Below are 12294 nucleotides of genomic sequence, written 5' to 3' on the forward strand. Positions count from 1 at the left end.
AAGGAACGTGCATGCTGAGGGTAGCATCTGTGTGCCAGATCTTCTCAGGTGCATTTATGCACCAAAGATTATATTGTCTGCTCACTCTCTCTCTAGTACAGTGAAAAACAACTGTTCTTGCTACTGGGCTTGGACAGGAGCCACCAACTGCTTGGAAATCTTAAGCATTAGGACATATCTAACCCAATGCAGTGTTACTCAAATAGTTGATGGAACATTCACCCAGTTTAACAAACATCAAGTTTAACTTTGCATGTGCGGGAGTTATGTAATGAAATTGTTAAAAAGACTGTCTAAAAATGTTATGATTGCCTATCTTACAGAAATAAGACAATTTGTAGCCAAGTAATTGGTACATTTTCCTAGTGTGTTATGTTTCTCAACACATATTACTGTGGGTCGAGATTATTCTCCCTTTTCTTCAACAGGAAAATGACTTGCATCCGAGAATGAACAGAATCTGTCATTCTGAGAGCTGACAAATGCTAACCATCTCTGGAGATGTTCTTTACTAACATCTTTAAAATAGGGAAATATCATATCACAGGAGTTAGGGAACAAACAAAGAAAGGTTATGGGGGGCGGAGGGGAGAAATACCACATCTTAAACTTGCATATATTTAGTGTCTAGTTCACATTGGCAATGACAAATAAGATACACTTTATTTTGAAAGTCCACTGTTTAACTCATGATGTTTATATTACGTAGCATTTTGCCAGTGAAAGAGGATAGAAAAATGTGCTTTGCTAATAAGCAAGTTATTTGTTCAGTGGTGAGCACAAAACTAACATCAGTGGTGATGGTGAAACTAAATGAACATGATAGTTCCTTTCTAGCCTTAAAACCTGTCATTCTATGAAGATAGTTTAGGGAAACCCATATATCTGTATCAAGAAAATGGTATTAATTTTCCCTCTCTCTACCCAAGGATTTATGGGAAGCACTTCAAGTATCTCCCTTTATACTTTGTTTTGTTCAGGAAGACCAGAATCTAAGAATAGAAGCCATATTGGAATGGAAGATTTATGATAAATGCCATTGGATACAGGATCCTGAGTTCTCCACAACAGAGGCTTTAAAAGCACGCTAAAAAGGACATTTAGCTAGAAGAGTACAAATCTGAAACCAATAAAGCATAACAAAAAGGAATCCAGAGAAACCCACATATAACAAATCTAAAACAAGAATTTCTAGGTCAAGGAAGGCAGTTCTATTTTTCTAATAATTGCTGCATTCTTCATTAACTCTTGAAATGCTGATCTAGCAATGTCACGTCATGTGCAAGAAGAGTGGGATGCAAGTCCTATTGCTTGGCTCAAACATTCTTAAAAAACAAAAAACAGAAGTAGGGCTCCTTATATTTACAGTACCTTGTGATAAACCACATCCAGTTTTTAAGCAGCTCTCTCAACTTCCTCACTGTCCAAAGTCCTTTTTAAGTCCTGATCCTACATGATATTCTTGCTACCTTCAACCCTGTAGTTAGTGTGGAGAATTTCTAAAAGTCTATAAGTTCTATGTTTGCTTTAAATGTCATTCATGGTTTCTGCCTAACTGGTAGGCATAAGTGCCAAGGAGAGAGAGAAATAGAGCATTCAAATAGAAGTGGAATGAAAGTCAGAATATAAAGGACTAGTCTCCTTTATTAATACAAATGAACTCCAGTGTTCTACACCCTCATCCAAAAGCCCTGTTTTTTAAGAGGTCTCACCAAAAGACCTAGGTAAGGCTATGTTTTAGTCACGGGTATTTTTAGTAAAAGTCATGGACAAGTCACAAGCAGTAAACAAAAATTCACAGCCCATTACTTTTACCAAATACCCCTAACTAAAACTGGGGTGGGGGGCACGAGTGCTCTGTGGGGAGGTGGCCCAGACCCCGCTAGTGCTGGGGGAGGTGGCTGGGACCACTGCTGGTGCTGGTGCTGGAGCTCATGGGCTCCCTACCCAACTCTGACACATGTCCTTGCAGCTCTTAGTCAAGGGGCCAGGGGACTCTGTATGCTACTCCTGCCACAAGCACGGGCTGTGCAGCTCCCACTGGCCAGGAACCACAGCCAATGGAAGCTACTGGGGTGGGGCTGCAGGTGCGGGCAGCACATAGAGCCCCCTGGCCCCTCCGCCTAGGAGCTGCAGAGTCTTACCAGTGGGAGCCAGGGGCCCCTACCCCGAGGTAAGCACCCCCCACCCCTAGCTCCCTCACACACACACACACACCAAACTGCTGCCTCACCCGTAAGCAAAGTTTTTGCAAATCAAAGTTTCTATAGTCGAACAAAAGCACAGACAATCCAATTCAAAGTTTCCTACAAAGAATTGGCAAATCTCTCTATTCATGAAGTTCCTTTAAAACTGCCCCTCGCACATTTTAAAACAATTCCTTCAGTTCCACATCTCTCCACTTAATGTCAGTAAGTTCTTTCCCATATCACTCAGAAGCTGTCATGCTCAAATTCCTCATCTTCACATTCTCGTTCCAATTCTATACAAAGTTTCTATAATTCAAAGTTCATTTATACATTTGTATATATTGTATAAGTATCTATCAGTCTCATTGGATTTTTAAAAACTTGAATAACCTTAGCCTTTCACTGATTAAATAACCTTTACAACTTCAACAATAAAATCCACTTCTATACAAAAATATATTGTAGAATTTATACCAACTCACAGATAGTGAAAATATGTGCAAATATTTTTAAATCTCTTTCACTCTTCATTTTTAACAAATGAAGTGATGTTACTTAGCCAGGAAAGGAGATAGTTTATACAGAAGTTGAATGAGAAACTCAGTCCCTTCTTTTTACCTTTTCCTGTAATACGCTAAGTTAATGACCATTAAATTTAAAACAAGTAAGAGGCAATACTTCTCTGCTTTGACTGGAATTGTTAACTGGTACCCACTAACCTCTATGTCAGGACTGAAATTCCAAACCTTAACTTAAAACAAGAACTGTGCACAAGGTAGGATTTCCTGGATAAGAGTCAAGACAGTTGAGTCCCTCATAGAAATGCCAATTGCAGGTGGTCCCAAAAATCTAAGATTCCTCTTTTCATCAGGCTATAAATTTATCAGTGTACAGTAGAAGAAAAAGAAGGAACTAGCAAGTTTTTATCCTACCTGCCAGAATTTTGAACTTCTCTGCCAAGTCCTCTGTAAAGCATCTCCTTTCTTAGCTAAATAACGTTTTTTTTAAATGAAGAATTAGTGTCCAATGAAATAAGTTAAATAGCAGTGAAAGGCACAGGTTTCAGGAAGGCAAGGTTGGTATCATTTTATCCCAGGGCTCTGATTAACTCAGCATCAAGGTGATTTGGCAGGCCTATATCAAGATTCTGTGTGAGCTTAAAATACTCTTTCTTGATGGAGACAGACCTTGCTTGTCCAACTCAGAGAGGATTACAATAAATGACACTGACTCCTTTGATGCCTCAAAGTCCTCCAGAGGAATTTGCCTGGCACAAACGCAAATCTTTTTCAGACTCCACAGGATCAAGGTCCAGAGAGACTTTTTTTAAAAAAATCTGGAAAAACTTTGAGCCTACCTGAAAGACCTTCCAATGAGTCCTCATACCCCACATTGGCAACCATAATGGGGAGAAGGGGCGTAGCTTGTGAAGCACACAGTCAGTACCCAACTGCTGTCTGAGATGTTTCCTATCTGCCCTATCTTAACTCTGTCTTGTGAAGGTGGAGGGAGAAGAATGAGGTCCCCTCTCCAAGAGCTCCAAAATTTCAAACAGGGGCTAGGGTTGAAGTTCACAGCCCTCCCTGATCCTTATTGTGTTTCCACATCAGTGGTCATCAGCCTCCTGGTTGTACCCACTGCCAGGCCAGAGCTCTACTCTAGGGCTTATCCTGGAGAGAGGTCATGGAGACCTCTCTGTTTCATGAGGGTCCGCTAGGATTGATAGCGTATCTACTCCACGTTAGCAGCATCTTTTTGAGTCTCCTCATCTATGTAACCATCTGCAAAGGCAAAGAAACATGACTGGTTACAGGAGGTGGGCTGAAAAGTAAAAGCCACCAAAATCTTCTTCAGATGACTGGCTAAAGATGGAAGTGCTACCTACTATACAGCATCATAATCATCATTTACCTCTTTTCATTACATAAAGGTTATTGGAAGGAAACATGTTCAGGTGTTTTATTAATGTAGGAACTCTTGTGAATAAATATGTGGATAACAGAACAGTGTTTTGCTGGATTTGCTGGAATGGAGGAGACCAAGCTAATGTTGACTGAACAGGCAAGAGGAGCATGAAAGTGGAATCTTTCAACAACTATAAGCCAAATCCTGCAAAACTCATCAATGTATATGGACCACTTATTGCCACATGGGTCCTATCCTGGGATTTTATGTGTGAGTAAAGTCTGGTGTGTATGGATTTGTTTTCAGGAACTTGATTACCTCAAGCTCATCATTGTGTTCTCATGCCTGAAAGCACTGCTGGTACTGTAAAGAGTGCATGTCCTCAACCAAGAATTTCAAATATTTGTGGTTTTGTTTTAACCCTCTAAAAAAGATGTTGGACTAGAGTAGAAGTATCATACCTCAGATGCACAGGAAGGATCCAGACAGGTTAAATATATGAAGATGTCAGAGAACAGCAAGAGAATAATGAAACCGAAGTCAGTAATATTATCCAGTTCAAAAGCTATGTGGTAATTAAGCATGCTATAAGGTGGACAAATTTTGGACTGGGGTGGAATTTTGGCCAGTTTCCTAACATATCTATGGATAAAGAGTAGTACTTCTAGCCTGCACATCTAAAAGACCTTAAGAAACTTCCACTGCCTTCCCTTAAGTAAGATTGGGATGCTTTTCATTGACTGAGAAGTTTGCAGTATTATTTTGCACATGTTGATGTGGTGCAATACTTGCAGTCGATAACATTTTTATGTACAAAATTGCGCTATGTAAATCTAATAGCAGCCTTTTGCCATCCAGTAATGGTGTAGTGCTGATTGGATTTCAATTAAGATGGGGAAGATGTGGGAGAATACCAACGTTAAAACTTTCTGGTATCAAACAGTAGGCTGCCTTATGTATCCAGCATTTTAGCATTTAAGCTCACTGCAACTGAACTCAGTTTGAATCAATGGGGATTTATATCAAGCATTGGGAAGACAGGTCATCTCCTAGTGCTGTCTTGCAGAATTATCATCAAGAACACAGATGATTATAGCAACAAATGATAGGAAGTCAGAGAAACAATTCATGTACCATCAAACCCTGTAATGGTCCTTCTATTGCTAAAAATATCTCCAAGATATTTTTGTTTATAACAGTTTTGGTTCTGGAGGAAAAACAGCATTGTGAATACCATTTTGAATGCATTTTCACTATTGTATTTTTATCTTCATCTTGGCCTCGGATTCCAAGGGGTGTTAGCAAAGAACTAACAGTGCAAAGCAATCAAGAGTCATTAACCTGGAGGGTCTCCCATTCAAATGGAAGCACATTAGGACAACAAACTAACTGCCACCAGAGGAACTAGATCAACCAAGTGGGCTTATAACAAAGAGCACCTGATAAGAGACTTGAAGCCACTGAGGAGAGTCACCTGATTTGGAGGGGAGGAGTAGGAAGAGAAGATTTGAACCTTATAAAAGAAAGGCTCTCTCACCTGCCATTTTGGAGGGAGAAGAAACCAGAAGTAGATGAAGGCAACACTGGGCAGAAAGAGAAGAGAAGAGAAGAGAAGAGAAGAGAAGAGAAGAGAAGAGAAGAGGTCCTGACCAAAGAACACTGACCAAAACCCAAAGGGCTCTTGGTGTGGTGAGGAAACCGAGGCACGGTTTTGTATGCAGGATTTGTTATTTTCCATAGCTCTTTATATAGCTTGCACTTTGTCCATGTGACAAATGTAATTGGTTTAGAGATTCTGTTGCTAAATCTATATGTCCCTCCCTTTCATTGTCACATGGCCCCTGAAGGGGAAAATAGTAATCCAGAGGGTCTACTGCTTTGGTGGAACTTTGGGAGCATGCAAGAGCTATGAGGGAGGTTTGGATGAGCTGGCACGAGTTTCAGGGTCTAGACAGTTGGACTGCAGAGTCCCCATCTCTCAAGTATGGGTGCTAGACAGAGGCTCTACATCCTGAAACTTACCTAGAAGAGGCCCAGAGACAGTGCCCAACAGCATGTGGGATCCAGTGGTTGGATCCAAGTATAGTAACCTGGTGAGTGCCAATCAGTGTTGTAACAATCCAGGTATAGCAAATTTTGCACAATTCAATTTCTCAACTTATTCAGAAGTTCTTATGTGTTTAACAAACACTAATAAGCGAGGGTTTTCACCCTGCTCTAAGCACAATGTAAACATTACATATATGGTCCAAACTTCTCCCTTACTTTGACTTTACAGGTAACTCAAGCTGCAACCATAAAACCTTAGCATCCACTTTCTCCTCAATGTCTCTTTTTGAGACATTCCAAACCTTCTTGTCTGTCAACTGGAGGTAATAAGATCAATCCACAAATTTCAGTTGGCAATAGCCTATCTGCATCTTTATGCACGGGTCTAATATCTGAACCTAGGTGGCTCAACAGAAGCCCCTACTTTCTTATGCAGGGTCCTAGAAATTAGAGCTGGTCAGAAATTTATTTACAAAGGAGAGGGTCATCAGAAAATGGTAGCAGCAAAGAATCCTGTGGCACCTTATAGACTAACAGACGTTTTGGAGCATGAGCTTTCGTGGGTGAATACCCACTTCGTCAGATGCAGAAAATGGTAATTCATCACACCCAAATTAGTTTTTGGAAAAATTTCTGGTTCAGTGAACTTTCAGCAAATCAAAGCTAGGTGTTCTGATGGAACCCTACTTGATGTCTTGACAGCTTGCCAAGTGATCTGTCTGGGATCACAGGGTCTGGTTCAGAGGCAGCCAGCCATGCCAAGATTTCCAGGCTCCCTACCATGAAGCCAGGATCCTAAAAGCTGTGGGAGCCCTGGCTGTAATGAGGGCTTGAGTCTCAGCTTTGCAAAAGGAAGACGAAGTCCTGACAACCATGGGTTGAGCAACAGATCTCAGGCTTTCCAGGCTCCCTGTTGTAGAGCCAGAAGCCTGGAAGTTCTGGAGTCCCAGGTCCGGGGCAGTCTGCATGGAAGGTTTGCCCTCAAGCCAAAGACCCTGGGAGCGCCTGCAGCTCTTGAAATTATTCTCTATTACCAATAGTTAAACTGAAAAGAATATCCATTTCACACATCAGCTTTTAGGATCCCAGGAAGCGTATTTCATTTTGGAGACATTATGTATCTTTTTCTTCAGAATTTCCTGTTTGCACGAAATTAAAAAAGAAGAAAAAAAGGTTTTGATTTCAATTGTAATGAACCTAAATTCCAAAATAGCAAAATTTCCATTAACTGAAAAGTTCCTGCATTTTGACCAGTGCTACTAGAAACTGCCAATATTGGTTCCTATGGGTAGGGCACCTGGCCCTAGAGTTAGGGTTCCTATGCGTAGGGCAATTGGAGCTAGGATTAGAATTTCTAAGGGTAGGGCACTTGGAGATAGGGTTAAGGTGCTGAAGGGTAGGGCACTTGGAGCTAGGGTTAGAGTTATTAAGGGAAGGGCACTTGGAGACAGGGTTAGGGTTCCTATGGGTAGGGTGCACCACCCTAGGGTTAGGGTTCCTAAAGCTAGGGCACTTGGAGCTAGAGTTAGGGTTCCTAAGGGTAGGGTACTGAGATAGAATTAGGGTGCCTATGGGTAGGGCACCCTGCCGTAGGGTTAGGATTCCTATGGGTAGGGCTTCCTGCTCTAGGGTTAGGGTTCCTAAGGGTAGGGCACTTGGAGCTAGGGGTAAGGTTCGTATGGTTAGCACGTCCCACCCTAGGGAAATTAAGGAACTTGGAGCTAGGGTTAGGGGTCCAATGCGTAGGGTTTCCTGACCTAGAGATATGGTTCCTAAGGTTAGGGCACTTAGACTTACAGTTACGGTTCCCTTGGGTAGGGCGCCCTGCCCTAGCATTAGGGTATCTATGGGTAGGGCACATGAAGCTTGGGTTAGGGTTTTAATGGGTAGGGCCTCTCACGCTAGGGTTAGGGTTCATAGATTCATAGACTCTAGGACTGGAAGGGACCTCCAGAGGTCATTGAGTCCAGTCCCCTGCCCTCATGGCAGGACCCAATACTGTCTAGACCATCCCTGATAGACATTTATCTAACCTACTCTTAAATATCTCCAGAGATGGAGATTCCACAACCTGCCTAGGCAATTTATTCCAGTGTTTAACTACCCTGACAGTTAGGAACTTTTTCCTAATGTCCAACCTAAATCTCCCTTGCTGCAGTTTAAGCCCATTGCTTCTTGTTCTAGCATTAGAGGCTAAAGTGAACAAGTTTTCTCCCTCCTCCTGATGACACCCTTTTAGATACCTGAAAACTGCAATCATGTCCCCTCTCAGTCTTCTCTTTTCCACACTAAATAAACCCAATTCTTTCAGCCTTCCTTCATAGGTCATGTTCTCAAGACCTTTAATCATTCTTCTTGCTCTTCTCTGGACCCTCTCCAATTTCTCCACATCTTTCTTGAAATGCTGTGCCCAGAACTGAACACAATACTCCAGCTGAGGCCTAACCAGCGCAGAGTAGAACGGAAGAATGACTTCTCGTGTCTTGTTTACAACACACCTGTTAATGCATCCCAGAATCACTTTTGCTTTTTTTGCAACAGTATCACACTGTTGACTCATATTTAGCTTGTGGTCCACTATGACCCCTAGATCTCTTTCTGCCATACTCCTTCCTAGACAGCCTCTTCCCATTCTGTATGTGTGAAACTGATTGTTCCTTCCTAAGTGGAGAACTTTGCATTTGTCTTTATTGAACTTCATTCGGTTTACCTCAGACCATTTCTCCAATTTGTCCAGATCATTTTGAATTTTGACCCTGTCCTCCAAAGCAGTTGCAATCCCTCCCAGTTTGGTGGGAAACTGGGAAACTTAATAAGCCTACTTTCTATGCCAACATCTAAGTCGTTGACAAAGATATTGAACAGAGCTGGTCCCAAAACAGACCCCTGCAGAACCTCATTTGTTATACCTTTCCAGCAATATGGTTAGCTCGTCCCACCGTAGGAGTTAGGGCACTTAGAGATAGGGTTAGGGTTCCAATGGGTAGGGCGTCACTCCCTAGGGTTAGGATTCCTATGAGAAGGGCACCTGATCCTAGGATTAGGGTTCTTAATAGGGCACTTGGAGCTAGGCTTAGGGTTCCTATGGATAGGGCTTCCCACCCTACGGTTAGGGTTCCTAAGTGAGGGCACCTGGAGTTAAGGCTTAGGGTTCCTAAGGGTAGGACGCCCTGCCCTAGGATAGGGGTTCCTATGGGTAGGGGACTTGGAGCTAGGGTTAGGGTTCCTATGGATAGGGCTTCTGGCCCAAGGGTTAGGATCCCTAAGGGTAGGGCACTTGGAGATAGGGTTACGGTTCTGAAGGGTAGGGCACTTGGAGATAGGGTTAGGATTCCTATGGGTAGGGCGCCCCGCCTAGGGTTAGGTTCCTATGGGTAGGGCACTCCACGCTAGGGTTAGGGTTCCTGTGGGTAGAGTATTTGGAGATAGGGATAGCATTCCTATAGATAGGGCACTTGGAGCTAGGGTAAGGGTTAATATGGGTAGGGCGCCTCGCCCTAGTGTTAGGGTTTCTAAGGGTAGGGCACTTGGAGATATGGTTAGGGTTCCTATGGGTAGGGCGTCCCAGCCTAGGGCTAGAGATTCTAAGGGTAGGGCACTTGGAGCTAGCATTAGGGTTTCTATGGGTAGGGCACTTGGAGCTAAGGTTAGGGGTCCTATGGATAGGGCTTCTCGCCCTAGGATTAGGCTTCCTATGGGTACTGCACTTGGAACTAGGGTTAGGTTTCCTATGGGTACGGAACTTGGAGCTAGGGTTAGGCTTCCTATGGGTGGGGCTTTACACCCTAGGGTTAGGGTTCCCAAGGGTAGGGATATTGGATATAGGGTTAGAGTTCCTATGAGTAGGGCACTTGGAGCTAGGGTTAGGATTCCAATGGGTAGCTCCTCCCACTCTAGAGTTAGGGTTCCCATAGGTACCCTAAACCTATCTACAAGGGCCATACCTATACGAACCCAATCCTTTGTCCAAGTGCCCTACCCTTAGGAACCCTAACCCTTGGGTGGAAAGCCCTACTCATTGGAACCCTAGCCCTATCTCCAGGTGCCCTACCCATGGGAACTCTAACCCTAGTTTCAAAGGCCCTAACCTTAAGAACCCTAACCCAAGGGCGGGAAGCTCTACCCATAGGAAACCTAACTCTAGCTCCAAGTGCTCTAACCTTAGGAACTCTAACACTTGGCCGGGGTGCCCTACCCATAGGAACCCTAACCCTAGCTCCAACTGTCCTACCCTTAGGAACCCTAACCCTGGGGCGGGAAGCCCTACCCATAGGAACCTTAACCCTAGCTCTAAGTGCTATACCCATAGGAATCATAAGCCTATGGCGGGGCGCTCTACCAATAGGAACCATACCCTACTACCAAGTGCCTTTTCATAGGAACCCTAACTCTAGGGCAGAAAGCCTTACCCATAGGAACCGTGAATCTAGGTCCAAGTGCCCTACCCATAGGAACCCTAATCCTAGGTCGGGGTTCCCTACCCAGAGGAACCCTAACTCTAGCAACAAGTGCAGTCCCATTAGAAACACTAACCTTAGGGCGGGAAGCCCTACCCATAGGAATCCTAACCCTAACTCAAAGTGACCTATCCTAAGGAACCCTAATCCTAGGGCGGGGCGCCTTATCCGTAGGAACCCTAACACTAACTCTAAGTGCCCTATGCATAGGAATCCCAACCCTAGCTCCTGCTGCCCTACCTCTAGGAACTCTAGACCGAAGTCCAAGTCCCCTACCCATAGGAACCCTAACACTAGCCCCAAGTCCCCTCCACTTAGGAAAGTTATCCCTAGCTCCAAGTGCCCTACCCTTAGGAACCCTAACCATAGCTCCAAGTGCCCTACCCATAGGAACCCTAACCCTATCTCCAAGGGCCTTACCCTTAGGAACTCTAACCATAGGACGGGAAGTCCTATGCCTAGGAATGCTAACCCTTAGATCCAAGTGTCCTACCTATAGGATCCCTAACCCTAGTTCCAAGTGCCCTACCCACAGGAACCCTAACCCTAGGGAGGGGTACCCTACCCATAGGAACCTTAAGCCTAGCTCCAATTGACCTACCATTAGGAACCTTAGGGTGGGAAACCCTACCCACTGGAACCATAACTCTAGTTCCAAGTGTCCTACCTATGGGAACCCTAACCCTAGCTCCAAGTGCCCTACCCATAGGAACTCTAACTCTAGCTCCAAGTGCCCTACCAATAGCAATCCTAACCCTGGGATGGGAAGTCCTACGCATAGCAATGCTAACCCTAGCTTCAAGTGCCTTACCCTTAGGAAACCTAAACCTAGGACAGGAAGTCCTATGCATAATAATGCTAACCCTTAGATCCTACCCACAGGAACACTAACACTAGTTCCAAGTTCCCTAATCTTAGGAACCCTAACCTTAGGGTTGGAAGTCCTACACATAGGAATCCTAACCCTAGCTCCACGTTCCCTACCCATAGGAACACAAACCCTGGCTCCAAGTGCCCTACTCGTAGGAACCATAACCCTGGCTCCAAGTGCCCTCCCCATAGGAACCCTAGCCCTAACTAAAAGTGCCCTAACCGTAGGAACCCTAACCCTAGATCGAAGTACCCTACGCATGGGAAACCTAACCCTAGCTCCATGTGTCCTACCCGTAGGAAACATAACCCTAGATCCAAGTACCCTACCCATAGGAACGCTATCCCTAGCTCCAACTGCCCTACCCATAGTAAACCTAATTCTAGCTCCAAGTGCCCCACAAAAGGAACCCTAATCCTAGCTCTAAGTGCTCTATCCGTAGGATGGGAAGCCCTACCCTTAGGAACCCTAACCATAGATCCAAGTGCCCTACCCATAGGAACCCTAATCTGAGGGTGGGAAGCCCTTTCCATAGGAACACTAACTCTAGTTCAAAGTGCCATACCTGTGGGAACCCTAACCCTAGCTCCAAGTGCCCTACACATACGAAACCTAACCCTAGCTCCAAGTGCCCTATGCATAGGACCCTAACCTTAGGGCAGGAAGCCCTCCCCATAGGAACCCTAACCCTAGCTCCAAGTGCCCTACCCTTAGAAACCGTAACCTTTGGGCAGGAATATATAACCCTAGGAACCCTAACCCTAGCTCCAAATGTCCTACACATAGGACCCTAACCTTAGGGAGGGAAGCCCTATCCATTGGA

The sequence above is a fragment of the Gopherus evgoodei genome, chromosome 1 (assembly GCF_007399415.2).
Source record: "Gopherus evgoodei ecotype Sinaloan lineage chromosome 1, rGopEvg1_v1.p, whole genome shotgun sequence".
In the NCBI taxonomy this organism is placed as follows: Eukaryota; Metazoa; Chordata; order Testudines; family Testudinidae; genus Gopherus; species Gopherus evgoodei.